Raw genomic sequence first — 17,977 nt, 5'->3', positions numbered from 1 at the left:
AAGGAGGGGAGCCAAAGCTATTATTTCCAGACAATCCCCAATAAGGCTTTTAGTTTGGCGAAGAAATGTCAACAGCAATAAATTGCTGGTAACGTGAGAACTTGTACGAGACTCATTTCGCCCTATACCGCGAATACCATGACATCTGACATATTACCTATAATTGATAGGTGGGCCCACATAGGCACAACTTTTCTGTACATTTTATGTTATAGCCATGTAAAACGGTCATAAAAGCAGTGACTTATTTACTTTCTCAATTATTGACATTACTTATGTACCTTATAAAAGGCTGCGAAGTATAAAATGTTTCAGGTACGGTGACACAGAACTCAGACTAAGTTTAGAGATTTTTATACAACATTGCAGACTGACCGGCTAAGTGATTTTATATTATTTAATTTTTGTAATGCAGAATCATGGCATTCATGACATTTCGGCTGCCCTACGCAGAAATCAAGTATCTCAAATTTTTCCAAAAAATGTTTTTTTACATCATTCGATTCATTTTTTTTAAATACATCTTTCAGTATTTTTTTTTAATTTTTATAATGTATATTTTTCAAAATACAGAACTTTAAAAAATTCAAGTATATTTTTAACGGGGTATTCTACGCTAAAGTCAAGTATCTACCCTATTTCTATCTTGAAATCGAGTATCTTTCGAAAGATACTTGCAATTCATATTAGATGGCTAAGTTACTTGACTTCAGAGTTGAAATATTGATATTGATTGCGAAGTTACTTGACTTCAGCGTAGAAATATTGATATTTATTGATAAGTTACTTGACTTCAGCGTCGAACTATTGATATTGATTGCGAAGTTACTTGACTTCGGCGTCTATCATTTTGTGATGATGTCAAAAGCTTGTAATTACTTATACATGTATTAATTTGGGTTTCAGGTAGAAATTGTCTTAGTATTAAAAACAACCAGATATAAACAGTAAAAGCACGAGGAACTTGTCTTATTTAATATGTAACTTTTTTTATACAAAATACGAAAATACATATAACAAACATTCTTAATAATTATTGCATGTTGGTTAGTTGATCAATAGGCTACTTGCCTCCTAGTCAAATCAGCTTCTTTTTAAGAACTATCAAAGTGAATTTGAACGACTTGCTAATATGGAATTCATATGAAATTGAATTGAGTGACGTCACGGTCAACTCAGTTACTTTATATATTTCTACCTGACTTATTAAGTAGAAATTGTATTTAAAAGTAACTGTTGTCCATGTTTTCTCATAAATATCTGTTGCTTTATTTCGTGGATGGTACAAAATATTTTATTTTAACTACAGTTCCCTATTATTATAATTAAGGAAGACTATAACTTTCATTATTTTTTTCTGTCTTCGAGTATTTAGGCACCTACCTACTTAATTAATATTGTGCGTTCCACGGGAAATCGCTTTCGAGGTTTTTTTTTTGATATTTAAATAGTCTCCTACAACGTTTGTAATTGATTAAGTTTAATGATTGTTATTGAACTCTTCGTGACAGAAAAACCTCTTAAATCTTAAGACAACTTGCATTCAAACATAACCAGAGCTTCTTTTCCGTTGATTACTCCAATATTGCATTTATATTTAAACCTATTTAATTTACACAAGCATGACATACTCGTACACTACATTAAAGGCATCTATTAGCATTAGCACCTATTAACATATACTAGCGGTCCGCCCCGGCTGCGCACGGGGCTATCATAAAAATGGTTATAGTAATTTATCCTTAAAAGACGGACTTTTTTGTATGCCTATGACAAATACAGAATTTTGCCATACATTGTTTTGATATAACTAACAGTTTGGGCAGCGTTTTCGATTAAAGCTCTCAGCCAGCAGAATTTTGTCCGACTTGATTAGCAAAAATTGACATATTTCAACCAATTCAAACAAGATCTCAACAAATTATATACCAAAACCTTTCCCAAGAATCATTCTATTCATTAGTGAAAACCACATGAAAATCCGTTCTGTAGTTTTTGTTATAGATACAGTTAAATATAACAAGCCTACGAAAGTTAAATGAAAACAGTTCAAGATACTTGCTTTCTTGTAGAAAAACTTTAAAATTTTCTTATCGCATTCTACGCAGAAAGCTGTTTTTGTATTTTAAAATGATTGTGCTAAATATTTTGAAAAAAAAAATTATAGTACACTATTAATGATATCTAGTATAATAAAGTTCGTCTGTTTTAAAGGCTATTAATTAATTAATAAGCATATAATCAGGAAAAATAATAAAAAAATCGTTTTTTCGCCCTACTGTAAAATTTGACAAAATCCAGATACTTGATTTCTGCTTAGGGCAGCCGATTTATCCATTACACTATTTTTTTTTAGTTTCATGTATAAAATCGGCATAAACAACACATTTTTTTAATTAAAGGAAAAATTGGAAAATTCACAGGACTCCAAACTGCGACCAAAGGCTTTGCCGGAGCCATCGCTCTCACTGATTGAGCCACGGAGGCCTACGGGATGTATGCGAAACAACAACACATTCAAAAATCTAATAAACTATTGGAAAACCTTTGATTTTTGGTCCATGATTATATCCCAGAAGATTCTGGGACTTTTTTTATAATATAACAGGCAAAATATACTTATAGATAATCATAAACAACACGTTAGGTCGATTAGGTTGCCTTGTTTCACTACAGATTTATTTGGCCATTCTCTGTCTCTATAATCAGATCAGCTCGAAGGTATCATAAAATTCTTAATTATCTTGACTGCTTTGTTGCTAATTAATTAACGATCAGTAAGAGACGACTGTTTTCCTACTTTCAAATCTTTATAATAATTATGTATTTGCCAGGAACTACTTTAAAGGAATTATAAACTGAAATATTATAAGTCCTTTCTAAGAAATTCTGCCACCATTAATAATCATGGAACATCTAGTTAGTGGGACTTAACTTATTAGACAATGTTACAAAATAATACCCGGAACTAACTATTACCTCAAGTTATAACATTTGGCTTTTATTTCAAGAAATCGTTCCTCAGGTTCAAACGGCTAAATATTTTTAGTCGTGCCGAGGTAAGCTTTATCCGATTTATAGTTCCGAGCACTATTTATACAGGTCACACCAGGGAGTCCAGACTATAAGCTCTGATATATCCCCTCCGAACTGCACTGAATGGGGTTAAACGATCTCAGAATGGAGGAAAAGCGCTGCTCGGTTTAGAAATTAGAAAAACCAATTATTTAGAAAGGTCTTGCAGACGCTGCAGAGCGTTTAAACTTTAATGTTATTGCCAATTTTCTTTGCTAAAAAGCACAAGCAATGGCACGTCATGATCAATTAAGGTCAGTATATGTGTAAGTAGGTAATGCAGTGCAACGAGTTCTATTGGGACTACTACAATCCATCAAAACTTGTCATTTCACCTAATATTCATAACTTCATTGCACATACTGGTCCATCGACGGCCAAGTTCAGAAGCTTTCTGTTAGTTGGTACTTTAGAGTTCTCGTGAAGTACGGAGAAACAAACATTACCATAAATAAAATAACAAAAGAGTAACATAAACATCGATCATACTGTAGGAATAGACAGAAGTAATGGAAACAACAGATATATTTCGCTTTGAATCTGAACGGGATCGTCAAGCACAATGCCTTATGAAAAACTGAAGACAAGTTGCTATCTTCCGGTCAGGAGAGAGAAAAACGCAATTTCGTATTCAAGAACACGCGGACGTCAGAAATATCACCGTTCGATTTATATGAAGCCTTATTCAACGATCGTTTGCATAATTGGAGGCAAGTAATGAAATCCATCTCCTATGTCAATACAACACAATCCTTACACTGTAGAAGACGGAATAAATCGCTACTGATTCAGATAAAGATGAATGTTTGTCTTACGAACGGGGAAGTACCAATTTCTAATATCTACTTACATTCTACCGTATGCGGTGGCACGATCCAACGTATTAAAATGAAGGTTATTTAGAGTGGTGTACCCTTTTCGGATATGTTATTGGATTACGTTTTCTTCTTTAGGAAAATGCTTGATTAATTAATTTGAAATAAAATGAAGCTCAAAACAGTTTTCTTTTTTTTTTCAAATAACAAAGTAATAGTTGGAGGAAGACTACTGTTAGCGACGCGTCGAAATATATGTAAAATAGCATAAGAATTCGATTAAGACTGTATTCGCAATAAAGATTATTTCGTAGGTAGGAAACGGGTAGAACTGCGTTAGTTAAGTTAATTTTGTCAATTCCGATTATTAAGTATGATAATAAGACTCATATGTGATGTATTCGATAGCAGGCAATTCCCATATTCCTTCCTTCCCAAGTCGCGGAAACCGAGTCCAAAGTTCAATCTAAACTCAGACTGTCCATTGGACTACGATTAATAGCCAATAAGCACTAACGTGAGAGGCTTAGAGCGAGAAAACCGAACTCTCCTCTGATTGGCTAAAAATATTTCCTTAAAGTTCCGAAATCATTTTCCTTTCACCCGAAAATTGCCTTAGGATTACTCGAATCCAAGCCAATAACTCGATAACTATAAGACATATGAAGATGTAAATAGTTTTAAAACGTAGCTGGGAACTTACGTAACACGATAACCTACATTTCCATAGTAATATTCCGTTATCGATAACAATGGAGCTCAAGGCGAGCCGCGAAACCAGTCTATTGTATGGCCCGGACGGCTAATCACCTCTTCTATTGTGTAAAAACGTAAACAAACGCAGGTGCATTCCACTCGAGGTGAATGACCCTAGTGTCAGGTGCATTGTTACGTAATTTCGAAGCGATAGCCTAATTAGTTTATAAGTAATTAGGATTTGAACGAAAAATGATAGCGTTAAATTCACGTAATCGAGCGCCGTAACGCGTTCGACCAATCACGACGCGCCATCCGTCGCCTATCGGGCGCAATTATTTACCTCTCTATCGCACGGAGCCTCGCGCTCAGCCGAGTCGTGATTGGGCGAATAAATTGAAATGTTTCTTTCCGTGAAGCGTAGGCGCATTCTGAAAAGGGGTATAAAAGGAACGATCGCTCGGTATGGGACATTCGAATTCGACCGGAACAAGAAGAACCAGCAGCCTCCAAGGAAAACCAGCAGCCAGCAGCCTACTACAAGCAGCCTACAGCCAGCAGCCAGCAGCCTACAGCCAGCAGCTAGCAGCCTACAGCCAGCAGCCAGCCACCCTCCACGACGGGTAGCGGCAGCAGCAGAAAACGACAGCATCGCGACGTATCGTCCGTACCGAGCGTTTCGTTAGGATATTAGCTTAGGAGTATTTTTATAACCGCGTTAAAATTAGAGTCGTTGATTTTTGTAAATATAAACCATTTGATTTGATTCGTTTTTTAGTTAGTGTAATCCAAAATCATAATCGGTACGGTTGATTGCTGAGGACGACATCGAAGCTCAAGGTACAGGCCCGGGACGAAAGAGTGAGTCGCACGAGCTCCAGCACATTCTCTCCACTTCGAGCCGTCGATAGGAAGCTTTGCGGACGCGGTCTGCAACAGTTTCTGGTCCTTCGAGCCGGATCTTCGTGCGGACTACGGGTCTACAGCGACGTACCTGTCATGAGCGACGACAGGATGGTAAGGACGAGGTCCAGGTCCAACCGAGCTGCGTCAGTGACGAGCGAAGAGGAGAGGCAGCAACTACTCGACGAAGGCGCGTCGGCGGCCCGCGAACGAGAGGCCGCACGCGCAAGCGCTGAGAGGGCGATGGGCGCCGACGCGGCGCGCGCCCTCCCTCACCTCCCTCCGGACCCGCTGGCGTAACGGAAGGGCTTAGCGTCGCCGGCGCGCAACCGATGGGCGCGGCGACAGCTAACAGCACGCTCAGGTATGGATTAACCGTAGAGACACCGAGGTCACCGTCCTACGACACGACATTGCTATGGCGAAGGGATTTAGCCAAGCGGTTACGGCGTCGTTCCAGACCCACGCCGATCCCAGCTAGACATCCCAAGGCTGCCGTCATAGACAGAACTACCGAGAAACGAAAGTCGCTGCAGGAAACTACCAAGGAGGTAAATAAACCAATTATTAAAGCTCAGTCCGTCAGATCACATGCGAGCAGTCGCACTGTGATAGAAGCGCAGCTGTCTCAGGCGGAGCTCGAGGCCAGCGAACGGCTAGCGGAGATATCCCGGAGGGAGTTGCAGCTAGAAGCGGACATGGTACGTAAACGGCTAGACGCCAGAAAACTGCAGATCCGCGCTAATGCGGATAGCGCAGACGAGCACGAATCTGCTGGTAGCGTGCGGAATTCGAATCAAGATCGATTAGACGAATGGCTAGAGAACTCGCGAGACGCGACGTCAAAACCCATTTGTAAGAGGTTAACCGACGAACCTCTACCCAAGTACGAGACTCCGAGACGACCTGCGCAGGCGGAGCGGCATATTCGAGGCCTCTCACCGGACCGCCAGGTATATCGGCGATCGATATCGCCACCGTCGGAGTCGCGTAGGCGATCGATATCGCCACCGGAGCGACGCAGGCGATCGACGACGCCGCCGGCGCGTCGCGAGCGATCGACGTCGCCACAGCTGGACGCGCGTACTCCGCACACGGCGCACACGCGCGCCACCGAAGGTACTGTAGCAGAGTCCATGCTGCACCTGTTCGAGAGGATGCAGATGGCGGCCCGTCCAGCCCCGAAAGATATATTCGAGCTGCCGCATTTCTACGGAGACGTCAGCGAGTGGAGAAGTTTCTACAATACCTACGCAGAGACATCGAAGCGGTATAAGTTTACTGACTACGAGAACGTGGCGCGGCTCAGGATGGCTTTACGCGGGGACGCAAAGACGTGTGTGTCTCACGTGTTATCGACAGCCACCAGACCCGATATGATCGTGAGAATACTGAAAAAGCAGTTTGGACGCAGCGAGGTATTGTTAGACAAGGCGATTGACGACCTGCGAAAGTTGCCGCAGTTGGGGCCTACCGCGAACGACCTCAACACTTTCGCGATAAAAATAATGAACGTGGTATCTACAGTTATGGATATCGATCGAAGGCACTATGCCGATAACCCCATGCTCATCAGAGAGGTTACGGACAGGTTGTCGCCGCATCTTCGAAGCAGATGGTGCGACTACGCGAAGAAACATCGAGACAGCAAGGACCCGGAGATTCTGCAGTTGGCGGATTTCCTCATGGAGGAGAGCGAACAGGAGATGTCCTTCTGTCACGCCCGCGCCGCCCCGAGGCGAGCGCAGGCGCCGTTATCAGTGCCGCACGCGCGCGCAGCCGGCGCTCGCGTGAAAATATCCGCAACGCACAACCCGCCGAGAGCTCCCACAGGACGTCAACACGAGGTGCAGAAAGTGACGTACGCGACACGTCAAGCCACAACATCCCGTTCGACGACGTGCCTGTTCTGCGGTGGCGGTCACCTGACGCCGGACTGCCGCAAGTTAGCCGCCCAATCCGTGGGCGCTAGATGGGAGTGGGCGAAATTAAATCGTATATGCTATCGCTGTATCGACGCGAAGCATATGAAAACACAATGCAAGGCCAAAGCGTGCGGCGTTGCAGGCTGTCCTCACGTACACCATCGACTGCTTCATGCGGACTCGCCGCAGGAAGTGCGTGAGGATACGGCTATGGTGCTAACACAAGAAATCAGGTCAGTACCTACATCGTCAGCAGTGACGTCATCGGCCGAGCCAGCGGACACGACGGAGCCGCGAGCTGCGGACGACGAGAACGACGCCCGCGTGTACGTGTCGTCAACACCGGACTACAGCGTGCTGCTAAAGGTACTACCCGTAACCGTATCAGGTCCAAAGGGAACGGCGCATATCTTCGCTTTCCTTGACGATGGATCCACCTTGTCAATGATCGACCAGGACGTCGCGGACGAGATCGGCGCGGTCGGTCAAGACGAGCCGCTATGCATAAGAGGTATTCAGCGGTTGAAACTTAGCTCAGTGACACAGACGGTCAAGGCTAAAGTAAGCCCCGCTCGTGGCGGCTTGACATACGATATATCCCTAAAAACGGTAGACGGACTAGGGATACGCTCGCAGTCATTAAATAAGAAGCGTCTATTGGAATACGAACATCTGGCGGACTTGGGCGACGAGTGCTACACGGGCATGGGCGTGCCGCAGATGTTAATAGGCGGAGACTTCAGTCATCTTATAAACCCGACGGAGGTGAGGCAGGGCGGCGAGGACGAGCCGTGCGCAGTTAAAACCTCGTTAGGATGGGTTTTCTTCGGGCGAATGCCGAGGTATGTACCAAATAACGAGCAGGTCGTGATGCACTGCCACAGTGACGACAGTGATCTCGTGGAGCAGGTCAAGAAACACTGGGCAGTCGAGGCGCTTGGCATAACGGCAAAGGACAACATTCGACCCGACGACCAGCGAGCGATCGATACATTCGAACGAACAGTAAAAAAGGTAGGAAAGAGATACGAAGTCGGCCAACTATGGGCTGCCGACGACATAAAGCTGCCACCGAGTTTCAACATGGCGAAGGCGAGATTACGCAATCTAGAAGCCCGCATGTCGAGAGATCCTGACTTCGCCAACGAGTATCAAGCACAGATACACAAGCTTCTGGAAAAGGGGTACGCAGAGCGCATCATGGAACCACCGCAGTCAGATCGGATGTGGTTTCTGCCCCATTTCAGCGTCTACAATTTAAATAAAGGAAAGTATCGCGCTGTATTCGATTGCGCCGCGAAAAGTCAGGGATGTGCATTGAACGATTTCATCCTCGCGGGACCGGATTTACTACAGAGCCTGCTGGGGATACTACTTCGATTCCGTGAGTGGGAATTCGCCGTCACCGCGGACATACAGGAAATGTTCCTTCAAATACAGCTGCGAAGAGAGGATCGGCATAGTCAGCTCTTCATCTGGAGGGGATCGCGGCGTGACGTGACACCGTGGACGTACCAGCTAAACCGGGTATGTTTCGGTAACATCTCTTCTCCTTTTCTCGCACACTCGGTGCGGAATAGGAATGCGACGGACAACAAGGATCGCTATCCGGACGCGGTCTACGATATCCATAATAATCACTACATGGACGATTATGTGGCATCATATGAGACAGAACGGGAACTCATATCAACAGCGACACAGGTGAGACTAGCACACGCGGAGGCTAGCTTTCGGCTGCGCAGCTATGCTAGCAACAGCGAGTTGTTAATGCGAAACATCGATCCGGAGGAGCGAGCGACGGGACCTTCTCATCTCGGAGAAAAGCAACAGACCGTCCTCGGAATGACGTGGGACCCAGAGACGGATACGCTGGGGTACAACACGAAAATGCTACGAGTGCCAGACGACGTGAAAAGGTACGAGCGATCGCCCACTAAAAGGGAACTTTTGAGTGCCGTAATGTCAGTTTACGACCCATTAGGCCTCATAGCGCAGTATATGATAAGCGCTAAGATCATATTCCAACGTGTGTGGACAAAGGGCACGGACTGGGACGAGCGGCTGCCGGCGGAGGAAGCGGAGGACTTTTTCCGGTGGCTGAGGGCACTGAGCGACGTGTCCGCGCTGCGAATACCCCGACGATACGCCACGCCCACCGGTGCAGTTAGAAGAGAACTGCATATTTTCAGTGATGCATCGACCGAGGCCTACAGCGCGGCGGCCTATTGGCGAGTATCGAACGACGAGGAGGAAACGCAAGTGAGCTTAGCTATAGCGAAAAGCCGAGTTTGCCCGCTAAAGGTAATGACAGTTCCCAGGCTCGAATTAACCGCAGCAGTCGTCGGCGTGCGGCTGGCGGAGACAATTTTACGCGAGCAGCGTTATCCTGTGACAAAGGTGACGTATTGGACAGATTCCATGGTTGTTCTCGGATGGGTTCGCGATGACGCGCGAAACTATCGTCCGTACGTGTCACACCGACTTGCGGAGATCGCCGAGAAAACAGATAGAGACGCGTGGAGGTATGTACCAACCGCTCAGAACCCCGCAGATCGAGCGACGAGGTGTCAACCAGCGCAGAGCGTGCGCATCGAGGACGAGTGGTACGAAGGACCGCGCTTTCTCTATGGACCCGAGACATCATGGCCTAGTCACCCATCGAATCGAACAGACGACCTGCCTGAGAGGAAGGCGAGGCCGTCAACTGAGACGTCACTGGCGATCATCTCAGCGAAGCCAGACCCTTCGAGCGTACTGCCAGACGTGAGACGGTTTAGCAGTTACGACAGACTGTTGAACGCGACAGCGAACGTCTTGCTATTCATCGAGAAAATGAGAACGAAGAATAAAGCTTTGCAGCTACAAGTCAGACATTTGAGAAAGGCAGAACACATGTGGTTGCAATACAGTCAACGACGAAGCTTTCCCGAAGAGCTTCGAGCCTTAAGCCAGAATAGGCTCATCGATCGCAAATCGCGATTATACGACCTGGCACCCGAGCTAGGCGATGACGGCGTGTTACGCATGAAGACGAGGCTGGGCAGCGCTCCAGTATTGTACACCGCGCTACAACCGATAATACTGGATGGCCGCGAGCCGTTCACCCGTCTACTCATCCTGCGAGCTCACCGACGATCAGCGCACATTCACAACGAAGCAGTAATCAACGAACTGCGACAAGAATATTGGATACTACATCTGCGGCCGACCGTGAAGTCTGTAGCTCGAAACTGCGCGCTATGCACACTACGACGAGCAACACCGAGAGCGCAGCCCTTAGGCGATCTCCCGCCCGAGCGACTACAGGCGTATCAACGTCCCTTCACTCACACCGCACAAGACTACATGGGACCGATGTTCGTCACGATCGGACGGCGCAGAGAAAAACGCTGGGTGTGTCTATACACGTGCCTAGTGACGCGCGCTATTCACCTTGAAAGCGTGCACAGTCTTTCAACCGACAGCGCGCTACTATCACTACGAAGATTCGCCGCGAGAAGAGGATGGCCCAGGACGATGTACAGCGATAACGCGACGTGCTTCAGGGCGGCGGCGACGGAACTACGTGAGGCGTACCGGCAATGGCTGCCTGTACTGCAAACTTACGCCACTCAGAACCGAATGGAGTGGAAATTCATCCCACCTGGCAATCCTTCGGCCGGGGGCGCGTGGGAGCGAATGATAAGGACAGTTAAGATAGCGATGTCCTACACTTTCAACGAACGAGCACCGAAACCCGAAGTTTTCGAAACTCTACTCGCCGAGATAGAGAATATCGTCAACCGACGACCACTTACACATGTCAACGTCGATCCAGACTCCGAAGAAAGTTTGACTCCAGCACACTTTCTACTTCTTCATAACGCTAACCTACCGATGATTGGCGTTTACGACGAGAACGAGAAGAAGCAATGGAAGATGGCCCAAGCGCTTGCCGACCACTTTTGGCGGCGCTGGACCAAAGAGTACTTTCCTCTACTGGCACCGAGGAAGTCGTCCCACGACGGAGGGCGGCAACTTCAACCAGGCGATGTGGTCATCGTCGCTGAACCCAATGGTCCACGCAGCGTGTGGCCCCGAGGCGTCGTCGAGACTACCTACCCGGGACCCGATGGACGGGTCCGCTCCGCTGACATCAGAACGAGGCACGGGACGCTACGCAGGCCCAGCTGCAGGCTGGCGGTCATCGCGTCGCAACCCATGCACCAGGAGTCTTCGACTGCGGGGACAAAATGTTAGCGACGCGTCGAAATATATGTAAAATAGCATAAGAATTCGATTAAGACTGTATTCGCAATAAAGATTATTTCGTAGGTAGGAAACGGGTAGAACTGCGTTAGTTAAGTTAATTTTGTCAATTCCGATTATTAAGTATGATAATAAGACTCATATGTGATGTATTCGATAGCAGGCAATTCCCATATTCCTTCCTTCCCAAGTCGCGGAAACCGAGTCCAAAGTTCAATCTAAACTCAGACTGTCCATTGGACTACGATTAATAGCCAATAAGCACTAACGTGAGAGGCTTAGAGCGAGAAAACCGAACTCTCCTCTGATTGGCTAAAAATATTTCCTTAAAGTTCCGAAATCATTTTCCTTTCACCCGAAAATTGCCTTAGGATTACTCGAATCCAAGCCAATAACTCGATAACTATAAGACATATGAAGATGTAAATAGTTTTAAAACGTAGCTGGGAACTTACGTAACACGATAACCTACATTTCCATAGTAATATTCCGTTATCGATAACAATGGAGCTCAAGGCGAGCCGCGAAACCAGTCTATTGTATGGCCCGGACGGCTAATCACCTCTTCTATTGTGTAAAAACGTAAACAAACGCAGGTGCATTCCACTCGAGGTGAATGACCCTAGTGTCAGGTGCATTGTTACGTAATTTCGAAGCGATAGCCTAATTAGTTTATAAGTAATTAGGATTTGAACGAAAAATGATAGCGTTAAATTCACGTAATCGAGCGCCGTAACGCGTTCGACCAATCACGACGCGCCATCCGTCGCCTATCGGGCGCAATTATTTACCTCTCTATCGCACGGAGCCTCGCGCTCAGCCGAGTCGTGATTGGGCGAATAAATTGAAATGTTTCTTTCCGTGAAGCGTAGGCGCATTCTGAAAAGGGGTATAAAAGGAACGATCGCTCGGTATGGGACATTCGAATTCGACCGGAACAAGAAGAACCAGCAGCCTCCAAGGAAAACCAGCAGCCAGCAGCCTACTACAAGCAGCCTACAGCCAGCAGCCAGCAGCCTACAGCCAGCAGCTAGCAGCCTACAGCCAGCAGCCAGCCACCCTCCACGACGGGTAGCGGCAGCAGCAGAAAACGACAGCATCGCGACGTATCGTCCGTACCGAGCGTTTCGTTAGGATATTAGCTTAGGAGTATTTTTATAACCGCGTTAAAATTAGAGTCGTTGATTTTTGTAAATATAAACCATTTGATTTGATTCGTTTTTTAGTTAGTGTAATCCAAAATCATAATCGGTACGGTTGATTGCTGAGGACGACATCGAAGCTCAAGGTACAGGCCCGGGACGAAAGAGTGAGTCGCACGAGCTCCAGCACATTCTCTCCACTTCGAGCCGTCGATAGGAAGCTTTGCGGACGCGGTCTGCAACAACTACGATGAAAATGTAAATCGAATCCAACCCTTTTGTTAACGGTAATGAGTAGGGAAACGGCATGGCCCAAAACGGAATGTCATGCCACCAATTAAGGCGGAGCTTCCCGGTCCCGCTCATGTCGAACTATGCGAAAGTTTCGGCGAGACATTTGCTACTGCTGTGACAGGTCTAATTTGAGTGGACAGTTGTCTGCAGTAGTAGTTGTAGATAAAACTGCCTCCGATTGGTACTTGCACAATTACGTTAAATGACACGACGGTGACTTTTCCCGAAGAGAATTCTGGAATAATAGCTTCGATTCTTTAAGCCAATACAGTCGTACCTGTGCAGGGATGCAATAAAACTCGTACAAGTGCTGCGTCTGGTCGCGACACGCAAATTGGATAATTCTCGCTGTCGTGTTGGTGTCATATGGTTTGATTACTTTACTCGCAGCGGCCATTGATTGTTCGTGTTTAATGAAGGCTCCATTCCAGATATTCACTTACGGAATTCACTAGCGAATAAAATAAAACAGTAGCAATAAAACTTTAACAATATATAATACACGTTTTTTTATAATCCATTACAGCGATTTTGATTAAACTTAGTACCTAGGCTAATACTTTGGAACCTAAATAATCTGAGGGAAAAGATGAGATAAGTGTGAATGTTTTAATATTCCATTTTTATATAACGTGCATAGAATAGATAATGTGTATGTATATGGTTTTTTTTTATATTAACATAACCTGCGTAGCCGATCAAGCGTAGACAGGTGAGTAAAGTAACGGGAATAGAATTGTAAAGATCAAAGGGATCAAAATCTGTCCAGATCCTGCCAAAAGCTGATCAGATCTTATACGAAGCGTCGACTGTATTCTTTCATAAATTCAGTTCATTTTCTACACAATATTTTACTAATACCTATATATCGGCATTGACATTATACCTACCTAACAAAATATCCAAATAATTACCTATTGTTAAGATGGAAAAAATATACCTAACATTTTTAAAATCTCGCCTCGACTTTTAACTCTAAATGGGTAAGTAGATTATGGTAAATTCGTATAAGTATTTATGATTTTTAGGGTTCCGTAGTCAACTAGGAACCCTTATAGTTTCGCCATGTCTGTCTGTCCGTCCGTCCGTCCGTCCGTCCGTCCGCGGATAATCTCAGTAACCGTAAGCACTAGAAAGCTGAAATTTGGTACCAATATGTATATCAATCACGCCAACAAAGCGCAAAAATAAAAAATGGAAAAAAATGTTTTATTAGGGTACCCCCCCTACATGTAAAGTGGGGGCTGATATATTTTTTCATTCCAACCCCAACGTGTGATATATTGTTGGATAGGTATTTAAAAATGAGTAAGGGTTTACTAAGATCATTTTTTGATAATATTAATATTTTTGGAAATAATCGCTCTTAAAGGAAAAAAAAGTGCGTCCCCCCCTCTAACTTTTGAACCATATGTTTAAAAATATGAAAAAAATCACAAAAGTAGAACTTTATAAAGACTTTCTAGGAAAATTGTTTTGAACTTGATAGGTTCAGTAGTTTTTGAGAAAAATACGGAAAACTACGGAATCCTACACTGAGCGTGGTCCGACACGCTCTTGGCCGGTTTTTATAAATTACGTTTGAAGTTTACAAAAAATTATGTCGTTATCAACATCAAAAAGTGTTTCTAAATGCAAGTGATATACGTTTCTAAATACTGCTAAACTAAAATCATGATTCAGCGAGAAGACATTTTATTTTATCGTAGCAACATAAATTGCGACTTCCGGATGCCTGAGGAACGTTTAACTCAACCGCAATTTCTTACCGCACGGACTATATTGCATTTAAATTTATCGAAAGCGCTGTAGCTGATTAAAAACATACTTACATTTTTGATCTTGGGGCAACATTTTGATGCAGCTTCGAAGTTGGTTATTTTGAAGTGCTTGCTCAGGTTGAGGACTGCAAATAGTTATCCAATATGCAATGCGCAATTGCAGTTGTAAATACAATGATGTAGCGTGTACATATAGTGCAATTATTTCTCTTTATTTCTTTCAAATCTTAGGCTAGGTTATTTATAATACGAATATAAAAGTAAAATACAAAACCACTTACAAAACAATAAAAAAAATATAAACATATTATAAAAAACCTAACCTAGGGTGCCGCCAGCAGCGGGGCAGGGCCCAAGCTGCCGGTGGTTAGGGCTGCAGAGAGAGGAACCGTCGGACTATCCGCGCTGTGTCCAAAATCACCGCCTTCTGCATCTGACCCTTGATCCAACCACCGAGCGAGAGTCTCTTAAGATGTTGGTCGAGACTCTTCGCTATGAGACCGTTCGCTGAAACGACTATCGGGACAATGATCGTTGAATCAACATCCCACATGGTGGTTATCTCGTGAGCCAAGTCTAGGTACTTACTGGACTTGTCCTTCTCGGCTTTCACGAGATTCTCATCATGGGGGATGGTGATGTCAACGAGCACGGCCCGGCGTTGCGGTCGATCTATTATCACAATGTCAGGCTTATTGGCTACAATAGTCCTGTCAGTGATAATAGATCGATCCCAATAGAGCGTGGCACGGCCATTTTCAAGAACTGGCGCAGGTAAGTACTTGTAGTACGGTACTTCGCGGTCCACAAGGCCGTATTGAAGAGCAAGCTGCTGGTGAATGATCCGGGCTACGAGATTATGCCTGTGCAAGTACTCACCGTTAGCAAGATGAGAACAACCGGAAATGATATGCCTGAGTGATTCTCCGGGACGGCGGCATGCCCGACAAATGTCGACCGTGCCGTCCTTCAGGATATATTTCCGGTAGTTGTTCGTCATCATAACTTCGTCCGCAATTGCACAGGCAAAACCCTCAGTTTCTCCGAAGAGGTCCCCGAATCGTAACCAGTTCACCGATGCGAGCAGGTCTACATCGGGTCCCGTGAGGGCCTTGTAGAACCGCCCGTGTAGCTGCTTGCTCTCCCATACCGCCTTGCGGTCCGCAGCACTTAGTACCACAGGTTTGCGCCAGTTCTCTTTCGCCAAGGAGAGCGGCGTGAGGTTTCCGTCCACTGCCACCACATCACGATGCATCCCACACTCGTTGTTAAGGAAGTAATTCCTGAGATTGTACACCTCACGGTTGTGGAGATTTTAATGTGCAATTATAATTATTATGTTTTACGTATTAAATATTTATAAAATCCTAATCATAACGTTTTATGTTCCTGCCGATGCCGGTGAGTGAGGTTGCCAGTGCTTACTATAATTTTGAAACATTAAATATTTTGGCACCTAGTTACCTAAATGTACATAGGTATATAGAACATTTAGTTTAATTTATTAATTACTATGTAGGTAAATAAAATGCTACAAAAGGTTCCATAACGCGTACAAAATCCTTGTTTATCACAGCAAATTGCCTAGCAAACCGAACGTTCTACTCAGTTATGTTGCGATCGACGTCTTGGCTGAGGGCTCCATACGTCCGACCCAATCAGAGGTAATCATTCATGGTTAATCCTAGCTTCGGGGCAAACCATCACTGGCGCTTGATAAGCAGTGTATTACAACAGGGCTAATATTGACACACAAGTACCTAATTGTTTAAGAATTTATACATTCATGGTCACGCTCAGTGTGAATATTTTAATGAGTAGAGAGAAAGGGTTTTCCTTATTCCGACCCAACCCTTGTATTTTATTATGTTATACAAGGTCTAATTCATAGCATTTATAGTTCATTCTGTCGTGAAATATTGTAATAAAATATTGTTGATGTTGCACCCTAAAGGATAATTACCTACTTATGCTACGAGTTCAAACTATTTTATCAGAATTTCTGGTGAAATATCGAATGAAAAGAAATCCTTTACATATAAATAAATAAATAAATAAATAGAAAATCACATTTATTCGTTAGTAGATAAAATAAAGTAAATAATTTACTAATGAGAGGTGGCATAGCGTACAACAGTAATTTCCCGGCGGGCAACACCTACTAGTAGTAACTTTGAACTAATTACTTAATGGAGATATACGAGAATATTGAGGTCTAGAGCATGCCAGATGTCGCTACTATGGCCAAGTCAAGAAGTTATTAGCCAAGTATTAGTAGCTATTTTATTTCATAATTCCTATGAAGCTAGGAACATACTACGCGGACGTCCGCCGTCGCGCGACCGCGGACGCGGATCTAGACAATGAATATACACTTAACCGTGCAAACTATCGGTCGTTGGTCGTGGCCTTGAGCGCACGCATAGGCGTCCAATCGAAATCTGGCTCGCTGGATGTTTTGGTCAGCTAAAGCCACGTCCCGAAGACCGTGCACACTGATCGGTCCAGCCGGCCTACCATGCTTCCAATTTTATCACTTATCCACGTGGATAAGACATCTGTCACTCTCACACTGACATACTTGCTAAAGCGTGACAGACGTCTTATCCACGTGGATAAGTGATAAAATTAGAAGCATGATACGCCGGCAGGTCGCGCGACCGCGGACGTCCACGTAGTATGTTCCTAGCTTGATCGTTGAGTTTATGAGTTTTGCGCCACTAGTGTCAGAGAACCACGGTCTACGGTCGCTCTACCAGCAAAGTACGGGTATATTAATACCTACATAATTACTAATTTGTTGAGGTGTAATAAAATCTACTCTAATACACCATATTTTTAGACAATCATTAGTGGCACTATAAGAAAGCCAATACTAATATTGTCTTCGGTTACCGTGATAGTTACTCATGAAATAAAACTATGGATTGTATAACTAGCTTTATTAACAGTGTGTGAGCCTGCCTTAAAAGTCTATATTATTTATGGTCATGGTTCATTAATGTTTCTTGAATGTGGGTAGCTTTTGCACATTGTAATTTTTCCTCAGTCACCCACCCGGTGACCACGAATGCTGTAAAGTGTTCGAAACGTCG

General features: G+C 44.5%; 1 protein-coding gene across 1 annotated transcript in view; it reads right to left on the bottom strand.

The window, feature by feature from the left end:
- Positions 1 to 17,977, bottom strand: part of LOC125238021 (suppressor of lurcher protein 1-like) — a 421,475-nt gene that overhangs the window by 210,943 nt on the left and 192,555 nt on the right. The window lies entirely within an intron of this gene.

The sequence above is a fragment of the Leguminivora glycinivorella genome, chromosome 2 (genome assembly GCF_023078275.1).
Source record: "Leguminivora glycinivorella isolate SPB_JAAS2020 chromosome 2, LegGlyc_1.1, whole genome shotgun sequence".
In the NCBI taxonomy this organism is placed as follows: Eukaryota; Metazoa; Arthropoda; class Insecta; order Lepidoptera; family Tortricidae; genus Leguminivora; species Leguminivora glycinivorella.
The sequence above is the reverse complement of the archived record's forward strand: the minus strand, read 5'-3'. Positions and strand labels throughout refer to the sequence as shown.